The following is a 22,396-nucleotide window of genomic DNA, read 5'->3' as shown; positions in this document are numbered from 1 at the left end:
TGAGAATGTATTTCATACGAATACTTTCATGTAAGTTAACCTTTTTAATTTGTTGAATTTTGTCTTGCATTGAGAATGTATTTAAATTGTTCTCATGGAGGTCTCCTGCTAGGCCTATTAAATTACCAGATCCTTCAGATCTCGGTACAGTAAATCTTAACTTGTCTTGAAAATAGCAGACATCTTTAGTGCACTAAATTATCAATTATTTGAATTATTAACTTTGAACATGTCTGCAACATTTGTAAGATGTTTTGTTAATAATCTGATTTGTTATCTAATAAACTTACATCAAACTGTATTTAATTTCAAGGCATTTGAAACCTACATTAATAATCTAAAAGGAAAACCACTATACTACCAATTAAAATAATAGCGATTAAGATACTACCAATTAAGATGATTTATATCTATATCTCATTAAATCAATACAATATGTATCAGTAAATCGATACATGGCTCCGACGCGAATGGTAAAAGACAAATTCAATTTTTATAATCAGTATTATTTTTGTTAGACTAAACCACTGAAATTAGCATTTAGCTATTGTGGTGTGATGTGATCATTTGATATAATGCTTTCATGCTTTATAATATAAAAAGACAAATACATTCTCACTCAAGCAAACTCAACACGTTTTATCAATGTTTTTTATACATGTAGTGTTAAGTTTTGCATCTTATATTGCATAGATTGCTTTTCTTGTGTTTTTTTTTTATTAGAGAAAGTTTCTATCATTAGAGAATCACAATGTCACGAAACAAGCATCAAACTTCCAATAGTACGCCTTCCAGTACTTCCGTACAGACTCCTGTTTCGTATAATTCCTTTCTTGAAACCTTTTCTAATGAAGCCGGGCAAGATGCTTCAGAATTTTTACAAAGGTTTGATAGGTTTGCGCTCAGTCACAATTGGAATGAAGACACTAAGAAACAGGTATTTAAACTTTCGTTAGGCAAATTCCCTTATACGTGGTTAGCTAATAATCCAGAATATTTAAGTTTATCATGGAAAGATTTGCGTGAAAAATTCTTGGATCAGTTCTCACCAACCCGTTCAGCCCTTCAGGCTACATTGCTATTTCAGCAACGACATCAGTCCGAAGGAGACCGGTTAACCCAGTTTCTATACGAGAAATATGATCTTTCACAAAAGATTTCTCCCCCAATGCCTTTCAAATCGTTTGTACTACAAACAATTCTTTCCCTCTTACCAAGGTACTCCCATGCGCAAAAAATATTGCGCGTATACTGTAACTCACAATTTTTCGCAATTATTCCATTTTCCATATGTTTATTGGTAAAATTCAGTTATTAGTACGTGGAGATAATAGAAAGCAATCCATCTAAGGAGATATTTCCAAAAAATATAATAAAATAATAAAAATATAAGCAAAAAACAAAATTATGTTCGGTTTTGTGTATACTGGCAATAATGTTTTCGAGGGAATTTTTGGAGTAGCACAGCACGATTGCAGAGGGAATAACAAGATTAGTAGGAGAACAGCTGAATCAAGGAACTGGAAATTGGAGCAACATATTGCATTTATTGGCTTAAATCTAGGGTGTAAATTGTCTGCCAAATATAAATTAGCTTCTGTAAGCAAGATGTTATACGGAAAATATAAACAAAGAGAAAAACTGTCGTCTTAAGTTTGGAAGTGACATGCTCTATAGCCATGAGCATTTATTTCTTAAGAAAAACATAAGCAACAAAAGAAAATTTGTGTGGTCAAGTGGGTGGAGTGACGGACTAGTAATTTTTATACTGTTTTGACACCAGATCGAATCCCATCCGGTCCTGTTCAATTTTTTTTTACAAAACATTGTAGAAAGTGTATAATTTTTATGTTAATAAAACTGAAACAATACAATTAGGAAATAACTTTTTGTTTCCTCTGATGACGTATTTATTTAGAATTAGTGTACTATTAGTAATACCGATTGCTTTCAGTTTATGGTGTTGTATAGCTTCCTTTATCATCCTCTTTTCTTGAAAAAAAAAATTCTCCAATAAAGTATGAAAAATATATATAGTCAGAAACAGACATCTTAGTATCAAACATGATTTATCGTGATGAAATAAACAAGTTTCCCGTTATTAAAAAATAAAACTATAGATAATCATTGAATTTGGTCTTTAGGTTTTATTATGCTATATATATTCTTTATAAGACTATACTTTATAAGGCAAGATGAGCGATCATACTCTCAAATTTAGCTAGTGAGTGAAAGATGTTTTCGGCACAAATATTTTACAGGTTTAGGTGCATGAAACACCAATACGCCATGGTCTTGACCTTCGTTTATTTCACATTATTATCCGACATATCATAGCAGGTAAAAAGCAGCATCAATCGGCAAGAAGAACTGCAAGTTGTGGTCTTAGTCTGTTTCTGATGCTCCGGACTCGATCGCCTAGCACGCTCGTCTATACCTTGACTCATACGTCTATCATTCAGTGCAGGCACATATCCAGCTTTTCTTTTCGGAGGGGACCCGACACGAATCCTCGTAAGCACGTAATTCTAATGTTTCCAAAATATCAATAATAATAATAATAATAATAATAATAATAATAATAATAATAATAATAATAATAATAATAATAATAATAATAATAATAATAATAATAATAATAATAATGCAACAGTTCTGTATTTCTCTTAAACGTTTCTTACTTGTCATTTATGAACCGGTCAAACTTAATTCTAACTCTCACGAAATCAAAAAATATTTTCTAGAGACATGTAAGGAAAACTGTTTGCTACGTATATCACATAAAAAAAAAATAGCAAATGGCAATGAGTGTATCGTTCTAATACAGTAATGTTATAAACAGACCGGAAACGAAATTGTAATCCCATTTAAAAGTGTTCTTTAATTCCACCTGGTATCAATGGCATTACGGTATATTCTTACAAGTAACACTTCCCAAGTGTAACACTCCGATTTTGATAAAATTTGACAGGCAGATACTACACATAAAATAAACGAATACATGTTTTTTTATTTTCTGCGGAAAAACTGTTTTACGGGGGCAAAAGCACTCACCCAAAATTTTGAAAGTTGACGCCCGAAAGACAAAAACAAGTGGACCAAAGTGTACGAAATTGTGCACAGATATGGCAGACGTAAAATGAAGGAATACGTGTTTTGTATTTTCCTGGAAAAAACGGTTAGGTGGGACGCAGACCCCTCCAAACCTTTGATCATGAAATATCAAAAGTGCTAGTAACAATATGTCTGATGTGTGTAAAGGACGAAGAATTCCGATGACACTTTGTGTATGGACAATACGCAAAAACTAAACGAATGCCTGTTTTAAGGGACAAAATCCCCCATCCAAAATGATGAAAGTTGACGCCCGAAAGGCAAGAAGAAGTGAACCGAAATGAATGAAATTGTGCACAGATATTGTAGACGAAAAATGAGGGAATATGGGTTCCGTATTTTTCTGAAAAAAAAAAAAAAAGTTTTGGTGGGACACAGACCCCTCCAAAACTTTGATCGTGAAATATCAAAAGTGCTAATAACAGTATGTAAGAAGTGCTTAAAGGACATGAAGAATTGGAACGACACATTGTGTAGGGACAATACGCAAAAAAAAAAAAAAAAAAAAAAAAAAAGAACGGGTTTATTTTCTGCGAAAAATTGGTTTTAGGGGGCAGAATTCCCCACCCAAAATTTTGAAATCGTGCACAGATATTCTAGACGTAAATTGAGGTAATTGTGTTTCGTATTTTCCTGAAAAAAAGCGATTGAGTGGGGCACGGACCTTCTAAGCTGTTGATTAGGAAATATCAAAAGTGCAAATAAGTATGTATACGTCAGAAGTTCCTAAAGAGTATGGAGAATTGCAACGAAAATTCGTATAGGGACAATTTGCAAAACAATAAATGGAATGCATTTTAATTTGTATGAAAAAACAGTGTTGGGGCCTAGAGCCCCTCCAAAAAAAGTTAATATTACCGTAAAAGTGCAGGAAGGAGTGGACCGAAGCAAATGAAATTGTGTGTAGATATTGTATAGACTGTATGTAAAATAAGGACTTTCGTGTTTTAAAGATGTCCCTATCAATTTTGGCACATCAACAGCAAACAGGAAATTAATCGGCACGTGTTTTTGTTGATGCGGATAAACATTGTAAGGGTTAAAGTTGCCTCGTAAAATACTACAAAATACGCTATACTGTTTGTGCTTGTTGTTGATCTGCCAAATTTGAAGAAATCTGATGGAGACACTTGTGAAACACGAGAGGCTTTATTTTTCATATCCAATATCTACAGACAATTTCATTCGCTTCGGTCCAATCCTTCCGACACTCAACGCCTCGGTCCACTCAAAAGTTTTTTTTTCTCTTTTCAGGAAAATACGAAGCACGTATTTCCTCATCTTACCTCTACAACATTTGTGAACAATTTCATTCAGTTCGGTACATTTTTTCTTCCCTTTCTTGCGTCAAATTTCAAAATTCATGCGGGGGACCTTTTGTCCTCTAAAACCGTTTTTTCGCAGGAAATAAAAAAGCCGAATTTGTTTATTTTTTGCATATTGTCCTAACACAAAGTTTTGTTCCAATTCTTCATGTAAATTTAGGCACTTCTGACATACTGTTATTAGCACTTTTGATATTTCATGATCAAAGGTTTGGAGGGATCTGTGCCCCACCTAACCGTTTTTTCCAGGAAAATACAAAACACGTATTCTCTAATTTTATGTCCGCAATATCTGTTCACGATTTCGTTCACTTTGGTCCACTTGTTTTTGCCTTTCGAGCGTCAACTTTCAAATTTTGGGTGAGGGCTTTTGCCCCCTAAAACCCTTTTTTCAGCAAAAAAATAAAAATAAAAAAGCACTTATTTGTTTATTTTATGTATAGTATCTACCTGCCAAATTTTATCAAAATCGGAGTGTTACACTTGGGAAGTGTTACTTGTTAGAATTATAACAACAACGCATTGTCCACAGTTTGGACACTGACTCAAAGTAATCTGACATAAATAAAAAAAAAAAAAAAAAAACTCAAAAGGGAAAAAGTAGGTTTATTAAAAAGTGCTTGAGGTTTGGTAAGGGACAGCTTCCAGGACCTCACGCTGGATACGTCACTGAGTCAATGCATTATATTTGTTTCTTGCAAAGATGATAATTAGATGCGTAATGTGTAAAATTATATCATAGTTTGACTTTTTACAGGTCTTTCCTTAACACATCCATATTATCCGGCGTTCTGCCTGCCTGTTTTATGTCGGATAAGCGAAACTCTACTGTATTTTCAGATAGCATATACACAGGAGCTAGAGGTCTGCACGGGCCGGAATTTTTAGAACGGACCCGGCCCGTCCCCTTTAATTTATAATCTATAGGCATTAGCGGATTAAGGGCGGAGCCAATGGAGCCCAGGGCCCCCAGCTCAGGGGGCCCTTTAAAATCCCTCTGTTTAATACTTACGCTCGCGGTATCGCTAGATTTAAGTCTTTGCATCAGCAGCATTTACCTGTTAATAATGAATGAAATTATTTAATTGTTAATAATGAATTTAACTAAACTAATTATTGTAAACTTGAAGCACATTCAAATATTACAGCATAGTTCTCGGTAGTTCCATAAGTAATTTCAGAGACCACGGTGTTTCAGTGGTAGAGCGTTCACCTTTGGTGCATGGAGTCCTTGGTTCGATCTATGCTCGCGCCAAGTGAACCTTGTGCTGGACAAACACTGTGTGTGGGGGTTTTCTCGAGGTTCTCCCGTTTTATCCCACTTTTTTCATTCCACCATTTCATTCATTTCTTATCATCACTGTCTCCTTTAGCCTATCCGGCATAATCGTGGGACGTAAAACTTAAAAATTTCATTTCAAATCATTTCAATCAAAAAACAGTTGCAGGAAGTATGTAATTTCGAATAAAACAAACTACTATATACAATTCTGAGTATATTATTCTTTTATGAAATTCTCGCGAACCTTACTTCTAAATTGAAGGGTAAGAAGACTAAATTCATTCTCTTATTATTATAGACCCATTTCAATTGAAGCAGTTGGAATAGTTGAAAAAAAAAAAACATACCCTATATTCCAGTGTGCCACAATCGGTATAACGCGCCACACTGGTGTGTCCAGCAAAGTGAACAGTGTGACGCAAACTTTTTCCTATTATTTGCAAGAATATTTGTCGAGTTCCTGTTATTTATTATTATTATTATTATTATTATTATTATTATTATTATTATTATTATTATTATTATTATTATTATTATTAACGATTTTTCCATGGATCAGCTGTCTGTATACGGTTAAGCAACCACAAGTATCACATTGAAGGAATGAGTGTAATTATTTACTTTAATAGTAATACAAAAGTCTATTTGCTTGTATATTCTACCGGTAATAACTGCATCCGTCTAGAAAGCTAGGACTAACAACAAAGGGATACCAAGTTGTGACCACACACCGCCCCAAATCGTGGGTGCCACAAGTTCTCTTCTACGCCTTAGAACAATAAGGGCTGTAGCGTTCAGGGAGAGAGGAAAACAACTTAATTCCATTGCAGTTATATGCTTATTAAATGTTAACTTATATTTATAAATTATGTAAGTGATCGTATCGTTTTCTGTTTATTATTATTATTATTATTATTATTATTATTATTATTATTATTATTATTATTATTATTATTATTATTATTAATAATAATAATAATAATAATAATAATAATAATTCTTATTATTATACATTTCTTAATACGTTGATTGCCATGTGTATGGAATTCCATACACACGGCTGTCCTGTACAGTAGAGCGTGATTATTTTCCATACGCAAACAATGTAGATATTCCAAGTTTGTTGTGTTCGTTCTATAGGTGTGTATGTAATTAGATACATATGGCGTAGAAATCAAAATTTAATGTCCATGCCACGTATATGAAAAACCATACACAAAGACATTTATGAATAAAGACATTGAGTTTGAGTTTAACGTCTCGTTCAGCAACGAAGCTATATGAGACGTCGGCCTACTGATTAACTTGGACTCCGAACCACGTGAGCTCTCGCCGGGAATCGAAGCCGGGTCTTCCACACCAAATGCGCGTACGCTAACCACTAAGGAGCTTATGAACAGAGACATTTATGAGCTAAAACAAAGGCGAAAACAAAGATGTGTGATGTGATTTTGAGTTTATCGTCCCTTTCAGCAGCAAGGCTATATGAGACGTGGACCTACTGATTAACGTGAAATCCGAACCACATGAGCTCCCGCCGGACGAAAACAAAGACCTTTGGAATTGACAATTGTTTGGGCATTCCAGTCGAACCTACCTAATATTAACAACGTTTCTACGATAATTTCGTAACATTGTATTATTTCTTTTGTTGATTAGCTTGGTTAGGCTTATTTAAACACTTTCTTCTTTGCACCGACGTGTCACATCTCTTGGATGAAGATACACTAGCTCTCACTGGAAATCTAATCCAGAACCAATGCACTTGAACCATTTGACCACAACAAGGCACATTTAAAAAGAAGTTTCGATTTTGTTCGGAAAATTGTGATTAGGTGTAACATTTAAAAATATATTTAAGAAAGGGTACGGAGTAAACGCACTGTACTTTCTCGCTCGAATATTTTACACTGACTTATGTTAGGCTGCAACTGTTATTGATACATTTATTTGGGAAATTGCGAATACAATAATGTTTTGGAAAACTTTGCTAGAAGAAACTTCAGGCCCACAAGTAAAGTACCCATTGGTCATATTTCCGTTAGAAATAACTTGATCCATATATTAGAATTATAAAGGATATAATTGTATGTGAACTATAAGCAAAAGCGTCTGAGTAATTTCTGAGAAAATTATGCAAAAAGTCACCCCCAAGAATAAATTATCCCTTGTGGATCTTTTCAGTATAAACGAGCTATGCTATATTGTTAGTGTTTTCATAAAACATTTATTTATGAAATACGAGCACAATCACCTGAGTCGTTCTTGAGAAAATCGCAGGGTAAAACTTACTGTCAAAAGTAATATAACATTTCTAGATTTTCCGGATGAGGGAATTATACCATATAGCTAGGTTATTTATGTAATACGCATTTATAAAATATGAACAACAAACATCTCCTGAGTTGTTTTTAGGAAGGTCATCGGGAAAAGCTTACCCCCAAAGGTAAACTCCTCTATCTGTAATTTTGACAGTATATCAAGTAATTTTTAAGCAAATCGTCGGGAAAAATTTCACTATCAAAGTAAACTATCTCTTTTGGATTTTTCTTTTCGGAACAAGCGAGCTATACCATATTGTAAGATTATTACAGAAAATATTTTTACTGAAATTAGAACAAATTTCAGTAAAAATACAAATTTCAGTAATAATTGAGACAATTGTCCAAAAAAAATCAACCCTTGAGAAAACCACTTCTTCTGTATGTTATCGGAATAAACTATTTATGCTCTATGTTAGTTTATTAATGAAATATTTTTTTACGAAATATGAACAAAATTGCCTGAGGCGTTAATGGGAAAACCATCGGGGGAAAGCTCACCCTAAGATTAAGCTACTCCTTCCAACGAGTTGACATATTGTTAGGTAATTAATGATACGTTTATTTATGAAATGTGGTTGAGAAAATTGTGCAAAAAGAACGCATACCATACAGTAAATTACACCATATATATTTTTTCAGAAAAATTATTCATATGTGGTGGAGATTTGTTAATAAAATATATATTTATCAAAAGTAAATAAAATCGTCACAGCTTTTTTTTATTTGAGAAAATAGAATTATTTTAAATTTTAATCCTTCAGTAAATTACCCTTGCTTTTAAGTGTCGAAGGACATAAAATTCGAAAGATATTATGTTACTAAAACGTTATGTCTAGAATTCGGTGCAGATACGTTGAACAGTATGGCCTCTATTTGAGTGCGTGTAAAAGCGTGACGAACCGAGAGACAAATAGATGGACAGACATCGAAAAATCATTTTTTTCGCTATGTAGGAGCCATGTAACTTGAATTTATTGAAATCTGGTATTCGGTTTTTATAACTATCACCACACTTTCTTTTTTCGTCGCTCGAATGTGAAAACGAATAGGCCTACACCGACACGTAATGTGATAATTCGTAATCCCAAAAATTTAATTTGTTATGTTTAATGTGTGGTTACTCTAAAAAAAAAAAAAAAAAAAAAAAAAAAAAAAAAAAGCTTATGCATGTTACATCATTTTATTATCAGTTTTTCACGCTACTGTATAATTCGGTACGATTATAGTTAATATTCATGGCATCTTTTGGAAGCATTCGCGTTCCTCACAAAGAGAGCTGTAAAATTTAGTTTTGTTTAAAGAAAGCACTCTTGATTTTTTTTTTCACACAGACTTGCATTTCTTGCACTTGTGGATATGAAACAAAAGGAGAAAGAGAGAGAGTCAATACTTTAAAAAGAAACACACACACAGAAACACTAGAACAGTTTTTTTTTCATGACAACGAGCTATCGCTGTGACTGTGTTCCTCACGCTGTGTGTAAAGCTGCAGGTTGCTCTAGTTTTGTTTTTTCCTGTTCCTGACTCACAGACACTCGCAGTGAGTTGAAGCTGTGTAAAAACGGAGAGGGAACGGTTAAGCATACCATACCATAAACTAAAAACAATCGCTATTAGTAATAAATAGTAAGCTAATTCTGAATAAATACGTCATCAGAAAAACAAAAAGTTATTTCATTATTATACTGTATTATTTCGTTTCTTATTAACTTAAAAATTATACACTTTCTACAATGTTTTGTAAAGAAAAAAAAATTGAACAGGACCGGATGGGATTCGATCTGGTGTCAAAACAGTATAAAAATTACTAGTCCGTCACTCTACCCACTTGACCACAAATCTTCTTTTGTTGCCTATCTTTTTCTTAAGGAATAAATGCTCATGGCTATAGAGCAAGTCACTTCCAAACTTAAGACAACAGTTTTTCTCTTTGTTTATACTTTCCGTATAACATCTTGCTTACAGAAGCTAATTTATATTTGGCAGACAATTTACACCCTAGATTTAAGCCAATAAATGCAATATGTTGCTCCAATTTCCAGTTCCTTGATTCAGCTGTTCTCCTACTAATCTTGTTATTCCCTCTGCAATCGTGCTGTGCTACTCCAAAAATTCCCTCGAAAACATTATTGCCAGTATACACAAAACCGAACATAATTTTGTTTTTTGCTTATATTTTTATTATTTTATTATATTTTTTGGAAATATCTCCTTAGATGGATTGCTTTCTATTATCTCCACGTACTAATAACTGAATTTTACCAATGAACATATGGAAAATGGAATAATTGCGAAAAATTGTGAGTTACAGTATACGCGCAATATTTTTTGCGCATGGGAGTACATCCCGTTATTTAGCCAGCATACGTTTGACAACTTTTCTCAGGTTATAGCAAAAGCGGAAATCATAGAACAATCCGAGACATTAGTCAAATATCGCATGCAGAAAGAAAAGGAAGTTCCTTTGCAGATACCTCCTTCTAATACTGAAAATAAAACAGATCCTTTAGAATCGATATCTAACCAGTTAAAAGCTTTACAGATAGCAATCAATAAGCAAAACTTAGATGAAAACACAATTGCAGTAGCGGTTGAAAAGCCCTCCAGGCATATTCAACAAGGTAAGAAGAAAAACAAACTACGGAAACAAAATAGGTCACGATCACCTTCTCACCAAAACAGTCCTATACAGCAGACACATATGTGTTGTAAACATAACGGTGGACAAGACAAAAATAATAGGAAGACGACAAAAGTTAACAACCAGTTTTCCAAAGGAAAACAAAACCCTCAACGCTTTTATTCTCAATATTTTGTACCTCAACCTCCATCATTTCAATATATGCATCCCATATTGTATAATCCAGGAACATATCCTGTGATGAACCCGCCTTCATCCCCTAGGAATAATTTCCTAGCCATAGAGGATACAACAAAAAACGAGTATCATTAGGGGTTGATTTTACCCAATCTCGGATGCAACCCCTAGGTTTTCACAATTCATTACCCATTTATTCAGTTTCTAACACGTTTAGGCAAAATTCTGTTACGGTTCCTTCCATGAACAATACACATACTTCGTCCAGTAGGCTTAACCCAAATGCACCGGCATTTGTTAGCACCAAGGCTCATGCACAAGAGTCTTCCTTAGGGGCGTTTCACACTTCCGTGGCGATTTCCACCACTGTGACTGAAGACTTGGTCACTGATTTGCACACGATAAGTAATCATGAATCCGTTTCAGGTTCAAAAACTAGTGTAACAGAGTCATCAGTAGACCATTCCCCTGTTAGTGGTGTTTCCCACAATTTTAGTGCAAAAGCCACTATTCATACTTTTAAGCCTTTAGATCAAAATAATAAGCAACAAATTAGTGTTGAAACGCAAACGAATTTTCAGTATGTAGATGTGGATACCGAGATAAATAAATTAGAAAAGGCCGTTCCCCACCACACTATCTCCTCCGGGACGACTGAAATTAATGACCAAGACAAACAGTTTAAGAATGCTTTTCCTATTACTCAAGCATCCACTGAGAATGTAGTGATGACTACTTGTAATAATAAATCTCATAAACAGGAGGTTAATGAACGAAATACAGTTACAGTTCCATTACTGTTTAAAAATCAGTTGCCGTATATTAGGGGAAAAATAAATGGTACAGAATGTAATTTGCTTCTTGATACAGGTGCACAAGCCTCGTTGCTTCACTATTCGTTAGTGCCTAAGAATTGTAAAAAGTTTACATTACATACCAAAGTATATGGAATATCTTCTACTCCTCTAAATCTTACAAAAGCTGTAATTCTTCCAATAGAGATAGAAGGCAAGATTTTTCAAGTACTTTTTAGAATTTCACCAATAGCAAATATTCCAATTCTTTTGTCAAATAATTTTCTGTTGCATCATAATGCTAATATAAATTATCAGGCCAGTTCTTTACAGTTAGTGCATTTCGGCAATAATCAAAGATTGCCAAAAGAATTCAATAAAGAAACTTCACTTTCGGCCAAAGTCTGTAAAAATTGTAAATTTAACTTTTATGTGCGACAAGGTGTCGTTATCCCACCCAATTCAGTGCGGTATGTTAGGCTCACATTAGATACGCATATTCCTGACACAGAATTTCTTGTACATACTCCAATATACAAGAATATGCAATCATGCGTTTTTGTTCACACAACTTTAAGTTCCAAAAGCCTGTATCTTCCAATTATTAATCCCACTCCTTGTAGGAAGTTCTTTGCAAAAGGGTTGCATATAGCCCAAGGCGCTTTGCTTCCAAAAGATGTAGAAACCTCAGAAATATATACAGTTAGGAAATTATTTGAACCTACTAAACAACAGGTCAAACAGAGAGTCACAGCACGCTTTGAAAAAATTAAGTAGCACATAGATCATTCCAAATTTCAAATTAACCCTGATTTGCCCCAAGAACAACAAGATAAAATATTGAATGTACTCAAAAGACATCCTACTTGTTTTCAATGGCACGATAGGGATTTTCAAAGCATTGATAGCTTTTCTGCTAGCCTTAATATCGTGGATCGTACTCCGTGGACAGTGCCAACTTATACGATACCTTTTAGTAGAGATGCAAGGGCTCGGAAAAAAACCGGCTTTTTTGGAAAAAAACTCGGTTTTTTCTGCTTTGCTTTTTTGCTTCGGAAATTTTGGGCTTTTTTCAAAATACTGCTTTAAATTGATAAAACAGACTTTGTATCGCTTCTCTATAACACAAAAAATCATTTAATTAGTGGTTGATGCTGATAATAATATAAAACATCGAAAATAAACTATGAATTTCGAAAAAATATTTCAAACAATTTTTCTTCAACATATTTACATTATGAATTCCACAGGATTAACCAATGTATATAATAAGAATTTTTTAACCTCCTATATACAAAAGTAAGCAGAGTTGGCAAGAACCGTGGTTGTTTTTGAAAATGCCAAAAACCCGTTTTTTGGGGGATGTTTAAACCAGGCTTTTTTGACTTAAATTTTTTGCTTTATGTATTTATATTACATATTCACAGAAATAGCCTAAGTTTGTTTCGCCTTGATGTTATTATGCAACAGCGGGGTTATGCCGGAAGAACTCCCATAAGCTTAAAGAAGTGCGGTCAGTAAATTTCTTAAGTTGAGAATCTCCCGCCCTAGCCATTGGGAAAATCCCGTCATTACTTGAAATGTAAGACAATAACGGGAAAATCCTGTTATTGCTTTGCATGTAAAATTTAAAGGTCAACGTACCATAATCAGTACGCTAAAACTGAGGTATTAAATTACAAATTTAGTACCGGTACGTAGATATCATTGAAAGTCCAATCCAAGCTAATGTTGGAAGCTACGTAGGCAATCGATAAATTTTGCCAATTTCTATCAATATATTTAAGCAATATTGGCTTCTTTATAAAACAACACGCATTTAGGCATGTAGAAATATACAATTTGGTTTGTTTCGTATATTTAGGCTTAACATCCTTACGAAATACCGAGGTTATCAAGGAGAAGACTTTCGCTTAAACTGACATCCGAACCGCTACTTGGGTTACGCATGAAAGAAGGATTGTGGTTCGACCGAGAATTGAACATGGGACACCTTGATTAAAAGGTGAAAGGGAAATAAAACTATTGCAGGTAGTTTGATATCTGGAAACGTTACCATGAAGTTCACACGATTCGCATTTTTCATTCTTTTTATTTTTGTGGTTTAAACCAGTTATTAAAAAAAAAAGTTGGTGTAAATCAGCAAACCCTAAAAGTAAACACTTCTTTTTAAAGAATACACAAATAACTAGCAAAATAGTATGTAGTATTTTTACTTCAAAATATTCCATACCCTCTTTTTGAAACAAAATAAAATTAAAATAAAACATAAGAGAAATACTTAGATTTATATGATACACTTAAAGGCTGCACATCTAGAGCTTTTGGTTCTGTATATTCTTGAAATTCTACAGTTAAGTTTTATAGAACCACCATCACAGTTTACCCAATCCTCAAGTTTTCTGAATTTTTAACAAGAGGGATTCAACATATCATTACGGAACTCCCCCTCCCCCCAAAAAAGACTACGGAATATATTTAAGTTAAGCTAAATACAACTGCACAACAAACATGACTGAGTGATTAGCTTTTGCGCTTCTATCGGGAAGTCCGGGATTCAACCAGCATTCGACCATTCTGACAAAGCTTTTCTTCATTCCATCTGTGAATGTAGAAATAGTGCGTGTACTGTGAGTTGGGCGACTTCCTTTTTTATTGTTTTTAAATCGTTATTATTACTAATTACCAGCAGTGACGGTTTTGCGAAGGTTAGGGGGGCGGTCTTTCGGACTGAAGCCCGTTCCCCAAAGTTACGGAATGTCTGCAACAAACGAAATATCTATTATTTATGCCTTTACTCATAAACTTTAAGCTCCCGTCAAATAAAAATTACGAATGTTTAAAAAAAACTAAACATTAGTAAGAAACCCTTCCCAAAATACTTTTCTAAATCCGCCACGGATTCTCAGTATAAAATGATTTTTAAAGTTGTATCCGGAAGATTATTGCTAAACATATAAACGAAACGAAATATTAGTTATGCCTGTACTCATAAACTTCAAGCACTTCCCAAATAAAATTAGGACTTTTTAGGAAACGAAACAATCAGAAAAAACCCTCCTAAAGTACTTTTCTAAATCCGCTATTGATTATTTGTATAAATTGGTATTCAAGGTTGTGTCCGGAAAATTATTGCTAAATCACTTCACAGCTACAGTATAACAGAAATGTGGAAGTACGGTTTGACGGATATATTGAAAAACGTACGCTTTGACGGATAAATAGAAAAACGGGCAAGTTTAACTTTTGCGCTAGAAGCTAGAGTACTAAAAGCTCTTAGAAATGAAACACGAATGACAAACTAGAGAAGAAAAAAGATGTAGATAACTCAAAAGTTAAAATAAAGTTAAATAGCCTCTAAAATTACCCTCAAATACTACATTCTTCATGTTAGCTTTAATTCGTAAAACATGTGCTCCATCCATCTTGATGGTGAATTTCAGAGCGAAATATCACATTCAGGTCATGGAATTTTTATCTAACTATAGAATATACTATAAGAAAGCTATTTAGATAGAAAAATCATGAAGTTGAAAAAAGCCAAAGTTTCCAAAATTCTCGTTTTTTTCCCAAAAAAGCCGGCTTTTTATGTGAAAAAAACCACCGATTCAAAAAAGCCGGCTTTTTTGCATCTCTACCTTTTAGACTTCGTGAGCAAGCTAGGGCAAAGATACAAGAAATGTTAGATAATGGCATTTTAGCTCCATCAAATGCTTTATATCGTAATAACTTATTGGTGATTCCAAAGAGAAATTCGAAAGATGTTCGAGTTGTTTTGGATTTACGCGTTCTTTCGCAGAGGTCGCAACCTATCAATGATGTACAGCCTGGGGCACAAGATGTTTTAGACCAGTTATACAATGCAAATTTCTGTTGTCTTGCAGACCTTTCGAATTCTTTCTACCAAGTGCCGCTTGATGAAATAGACCAAGATCTAACTAGTTTTAGTGTTAGTCAATTAGGTTTTTCCCATACATTGCTAAAACTACGTAGATTGCCCCAAGGTTTTCGAACTTCTACCTTAATTTTACATAGAATCATAAAAGAAATATACAGAGATTTTTCGGAACAAGACTTTCTAAATTACATTGATGACCTAATATTTAAAAGCAGCACCTTTGAAGGCATGTTGCGTGTGTTAGAACGTGCTCTAACCACTGCCGAAAAATATGGTCTTTTGTTTAATTTAAAGAAAACTCAATTTGGTGTTCAAAAATTTAAATTTCTCGGCCATATAATAAATAAAGGACAGATATCTCAAGATCCAGATAAGGTTAAAGCAATCACCGCCTTAGAACGTCCAAAGACAGTAAAGCAACTTAAATCGTTCCTTGCTATGATGCAATTTCATCGTGCATTTTATAATAAAATTAGCTTAGTAGCAGCACCATTACATAAATTAGCAGCTAGCAAACAAAAGATAATTCAGTGGACTCCTGAATTAGAGGATCGATTTGAGCAGCTTAAAAAGATGGTGTCAACAGCACCAATACTGCAAATATACAATCCAGCTGCAGAACACATGGTCATAACGGATGGATCCCAGATAGGCGCGGCTGCGGCTTTGTTTCAGAAACTGCCCCATGAAAAGCATTGGTCTGTTGTTCAATACGCTAGTGCTACTCTTCCACCACGAATTAAAGCTCGACCTATATATCAAATCGAACTGTTTGCAGTAGTTCTTGCCCTTAAGAAGTTCTATAAATATCTGATAGGTAGTAAATTTACATTACTTACAGACAACCTTGCTTTAACAGCCGTTAAAAAGACCACGAATTTGACAAGTCAAATGACAAGGTGGTTATCTTTTATTCAGCTCTTTGATTTTGAAGTGCGCCACATTAGTTCATCTAAAAACATAGCAGATTATCTGTCTCGTCATCCGCTCTATCTCTCTCCACAAGAATATGAGCTGATAGATGAACAAGAGCATCCACTAACATTACTTGTGTTAGATGGCAGCACAGATGTACCAGCATTACAAAGAGAGGATCCTACATTCTCTAATATATACAGGGTGCTACAAAATGATGAAAAAGATCATCCTAAATATGCAAAATGGTCTAAAGGATACGTGATACAAGATCACAAACTTTATAAGATATTTTTCTCACCGTCCGCTCCTAAACTAAGACTATGCATACCAGCATCTCTCAAAGATACTATCTTTGAAGAATTTCATGCTGACAGTCACCCTGGATTTCAGAAATTAAAATTTCTTATAAAAGATCGTTATTACATTCCCAATCTACAAAAATGGCTGCATAAGAAGATAAACGCTTGTATTGACTGTAATAAATTTAAACGAAATTATAGACCCAACAATATTCACGTTCAAACTCACAACCACAACAACCTATTTGATGCGTTCTTTATAGATGCTGTAGGAAAATTACCAACTTCTGATGGTTATAATTATTTCTACATAGCTACTGAAGCTATAACGTCATTTTCCGTCTGTAAACCTGTCAAAGATATGACGGCTACCACTTTTATAGATTTCGTACAGAATGAGATCATTCTCAAATATGGGGTACCGCGTAAATTATATCTTGACAAAAGTCCAAACCATCATGCTGCGAAAACTAAAGAATTTTTAAAATCATTAAATATTGAGGTTTCTTATGCACTTCCAGCATCACACAAAACTATAGGCTCTGTAGAACAAACAGCACAAAAGATACAAAACGCTCTTCGTTTTCTTACGAAGTTAGACCATCACAAATGGTCACATTATCTCCAACAAGCTGTTAGTTTCTGCAATAATACCCCGCATACTCAGACAGGAACATCGCCCTTTTCCCTCCTCTTTGGAGTGAATTTTCGATATCCAGTAGACAATATTCTAAGAATTCCCAAGGAAGATCCAGATGTTAATGACAGATTACTACAATTGGATGAACTACGTTCATTAGTTAACTTTCATAAGCATAGGACCTTCCAACAACTTAAACAGAAAATAGAGTCGAAAAACAAACCAGTTTCCTACACACCAGGTGATTAGGTCATGGTTCGACGTCTCTATACAAAACGTGGCGAGTCTCCTAGTCTTCGAGAACAATATAAAGGACCTTACACCATTAAAGCTAAGACTCATGATTCCAATCAATATATACTTGACATAAATGGAACTCTGCAGAATATTGCACAGGAACGTCTCAAATTATATATTCCCGATGTTCCTCATGATCCACTTTTTCAGGCGAAATATCGCAAATTTATGGCGAATAAAGCCTCGAAATAACCACATAGAAGCACAACTCTTTTATTGAGTTTCTTTTAGTGTTTCCTCTTAAAACACATTTTTCTACCAAATAATTTGGACATAATATGTTCATGAAATACCTTTTTTATAGAAATACATAGTTATTTCCTTTCAGATGAGATGAGATTATTTTAGTATTACTATTATTATTCACATATATATATATATATATATATATATAAGGTTTTGGTAACATATTTCATTATGGTGTTGGATTATCTTATTTTTTCAATTTAGCATTTTCCTTTCAGTTTTCAGACACTTTTACTTTCAACAACTTTTTCACTTTCAATAAGTTATGTTTATCGCATACTATACAGTTATAACGGATCGAACGTTCTACGCCTTAAATAGGTCACGTACATTCATTCAGTCAGTGCATACAGTTTTCACTTTCGGCAATATTATTTGTACTTTTCGTTTCATTTTCCATAGTTCATTAGTTTAATAAGTAAAAAAAAAAAAAAAAAAAAAAAAAACAATTAATTTTGTTTAAATACCTTATTTCTATTTATATACAGCAAAAAGTTTTACGGAAACTAATACGAAAATTTTGTTATGAATATTCTTTAGAAAAGGTTTACTACAATTCCATTCATTAAATTTCAATTTTTAACCATCCTTTCACTTATGATTTTCTTAATGCAGTATTAATTTTCAATAATCCTATATTTCCAATTTTGAGTCTGTCAGCGACACTAAATTTTTACAACTATATTCTTTAATATATAGATCTTTTAGTCTAAAATATCTATATTTATTTTGATTTTCTTTTATGCAATTCAATTTTTAGTTTTCATATATAAAATTTTAAGGACCCATTACACAGGATGTGTTGTCTGTGTGATATATGATGTAAATAAATGACATAACACATAAATATATTGTGTTACTCCATGTATAAGGATGTTGGTAAATACATATCCCATTATCCCATCCTTGTTAGATTATCGCGTTACAAACCCATTCCAAATCTTTTCCTTTTTCCTTATATATTTTTATATTTATATCAAATTTTAATTCTCATCTCTCATTCTCTACTCGCTCAACTGCAATATGAGTGTCACAATACGAAGCTACAAACTAGCCTTCCTGGGGACAACGATTCGACCTCAGACGACCACTTCAAAAGACGAAAAGTCCACGCAGTCCGACGCCAGATGCCGAAAATACAGTCCAGAGCATGGTAGTTCCAGTTCTAGTTCCAGTTCCAGGGTTCAGCAAACTCGTTGACAGTTTCAGTAGAAGATTCCGAGAGCGCTACACACCCACAGACGTCAACAATCTGCTTCCAAGATTGATCCCGTTCCAGTAAGAAGAAGATGTTCTTCTCAATAGTCACTCCGCTCCAAGGATTGACTACCCGTTCCAGTAAGAAGAAGATGTTCTTCTCAATAGTCACTCCGCTCCAAGGATTGACTACCCGTTCCAGTAAGAAGAAGATGTTCCTTCCAGACGCTGTTCCAGTGTTCAGGTTATTGCTTCCAGCATTATCTCCAGCCCAAGAGCAAGGCAGTAACTTCATCATCCGCCTCGAACCACGTCAAGCTTCCGATTGGTCATCTATCGCTCACCGTGATTCTACGCATCTTTAACAACTGAGCATCTCTGTTCCTGACGAGCTCTAAGGACAGCCACATAAAATGTAGCAGTGTTTCCAACCCAGTCCTATTATCATCGTTGGTTTTCCAGCCAAGAACAAGTTTCCAGCAGCAAGGGTCCAGACTTCGATTCTTCGCATCATGTCGATGTCCCACCATTTCACCACACATCGATCGTCGCAGTCATCTTCGAGACTGGCCATCTTAGAAGCTTACTGTGTCCATCGTTCTGCAAGTCGACGCCCCTGTCCAGAGACTTCTCAACGTGATTCGTGGAAGACGTTCCATAGGATCAGACGTTCTGAGATTCACTACAACGTTCTTCAATCAATGCTTAGATGCGTCATCATCATCTTCATCTTCATTATCAAAGATGGTCAAGTACCAGCCATACTTCACTCTCCAACTCTCGCCGTTACGAGATCCAGCTACCGTTGCCGACATGACATCATCTCTGGTTGTCAACAAGACTTTCTCAAGTTCAACGACGCTCTTCAATACCTCTATGTATTGAACACACCCTTTTGTTTACAAACACTTGTGTTAGTGTTTCTATCAGTGAAAGTGATTTTAGTGCTTTCTCGAATTTTACTATATTATTATACAGTACAACTTCATTACATAGACACCGACCATAGTGCATGTAATCTGTGAAATATTAAACAGTAGTTCTCTTCGTAATTTGATACATGACTTATACAAATAAGAGAACTTCAAAACGAAGAGAGGGCTATGTGTTGACTATTGTTAACATCTTTTAACAATCTGTGAAATATTAAAATTTTTTATTGTATTAAAATTAAAGTATCAAAAACTTTTGATTAAGCATGTACAAGAACTACACATATAGTTATTGTTGGAATATAGAGAAACTTTCAAATACAAAAACAACTTTAAAATAGTCTACAAGGATGTATGACGTCCTAGTTGTTTTTGTATTATAAGCCAGTGAAAGTACTTCACAATTCATATAAATACTTCCCAAAATTTTACTGTCAATAAGAAAGAAGACGGGAAGGATTACTGGCAGACGTCTATATTCATCGAGATATGAGAATGTATTTCATACGAATACTTTCATGTAAGTTAACCTTTTTAATTTGTTGAATTTTGTCTTGCATTGAGAATGTATTTAAATTGTTCTCATGGAGGTCTCCTGCTAGGCCTATTAAATTACCAGATCCTTCAGATCTCGGTACAGTAAATCTTAACTTGTCTTGAAAATAGCAGACATCTTTAGTGCACTAAATTATCAATTATTTGAATTATTAACTTTGAACATGCCTGCAACATTTGTAAGATGTTTTGTTAATAATCTGATTTGTTATCTAATAAACTTACATCAAACTGTATTTAATTTCAAGGCATTTGAAACCTACATTAATAATCTAAAAGGAAAACCACTATACTACCAATTAAAATAATAGCGATTAAGATACTACCAATTAAGATGATTACTTATCTTTAAATCGATCATTATGCACCAGTAAATCGATATTACTTATCTATAAATCGATACAATATTGACTGGTTGTTCCTTGTTCTCCTTATCGAAAAGGATTGATGTCGATTCTCCAACTGTAACTGTATCTGCTGCACAGTTTGTTAGATCCTCTTCTGCTCCAGTGGCTCTCAAAATACTGCTTGAAATATCGAAGTAATAGAGCTCTGGTGAAATTCTCGAAGTACTTACCTAAAAATCAGATAGTAATAATGAGCAAACAAATAAAGAGTAACTATGCGCAGGAAAATTACATACTAACTGAGCAAAAAAAAAAAAAAAAAAAAAAAGCGAAAAAAATGAAATCTTTGAGTTTTACGTCGCAGGGTCATGCCGGTTAGGCTAAAGGAGACGGTGAAGATGAGTAATGAATGAAATGGTGGAATGAAGAAAGTGGGAGGAAACGGGAGAACCCCGAGAAAACCCACGCACACTGTGTTTGTCCACCACAAAGTTCACTTGGCGGGGGCTGGGATCGAACCCGGGACTCCAAGCACCAGAGGTGAACGCTCTACCACTGAGCCACCGCGGCCCTAAAAAAATAAAAAAGCGAAATCGTGATAAGTTTGTAAAGAGTGAAAAATTATGATTGGAGAAGGTATCTAACCCAGGGTCTTGGACATACTGTGTTGCTACGCTCTGTCCCTGATTCGATATCCAGTCCAATTACACATTTTTCACTCTTTACGAACTTCATCGTATCAGTATCTCAAGAGAATTGGTGTTTGAAACATCGGACTTTTTCTTAAATTAGATACTAATATACTTCGTAGTTATTCTACTAGAGAAATCCCGAGTATATACAATTGAAGGTTTTATAAGTTTGCTTTTTATATGTAAGGTATAAGACAGAATAGCGTTGGCAGGCAATGATGCAATTTCCATAAAGAGATAACTGTTTTCTACAACAAATATAGCTATAAATAAACCAAGTAGTAGTACCACATGTACACCACGTGAAGGAGTTTGGTCTGTATTGTGTGATAGTACTTTCCTAATTAATATTGAAACCGGAAACGGTAGTAGATTTCTACCTAATCCAGTTTTAGTACAGACAGAATATATTTATTGGGACCCTGAAATAATCACAGAAAACAGATTCCTGCACCTATTACCGTTTTAATTCTATAGTAGTGATCAACGTTAAACCGGAAGTGGTTAATTTCTCCAGTTTTCAGTTCGAATAGAAGTTCAAGAGAGATTTTTCCTGTTCTTATAACGCTAAATCAATTGTAAGAAACAGCTTCTCGACATATCTAATTGTTTTTGCAATATGTAGATGTACGGTATATTGAAACCGGAAGTAGAAATGTTCTACCACTTTCGGTTGTAGCAGAAAGACACGGACAAGGATATTGTAATGTTCTGAAGA

The 22,396-nt window shown here is 34.3% G+C and overlaps 1 long non-coding RNA gene across 2 annotated transcripts in view; it reads right to left on the bottom strand.

Annotated features, from left to right (window-relative positions):
• LOC145684070 (uncharacterized) overlaps positions 1-22,396 on the bottom strand; it is a 45,436-nt gene that overhangs the window by 14,530 nt on the left and 8,510 nt on the right. Inside the window, exon 3 of one of the 2 annotated variants that reach the window (XR_014131240.1) lies at positions 20,373-21,216. The exons of the other annotated variant lie outside the window; for it this stretch is intronic. This is a non-coding gene — a long non-coding RNA (uncharacterized LOC145684070). Of the gene's footprint in view, positions 1-20,372; positions 21,217-22,396 lie in introns of those variants that run through there. 2 annotated transcript variants of the gene reach the window in all.

The sequence above is a fragment of the Thermobia domestica genome, chromosome 4, assembly GCF_964235325.1.
Source record: "Thermobia domestica chromosome 4, izTheDome1.hap1.1, whole genome shotgun sequence".
Lineage (NCBI taxonomy): Eukaryota > Metazoa > Arthropoda > Insecta > Zygentoma > Lepismatidae > Thermobia > Thermobia domestica.
The sequence above is the reverse complement of the archived record's forward strand: the minus strand, read 5'-3'. Positions and strand labels throughout refer to the sequence as shown.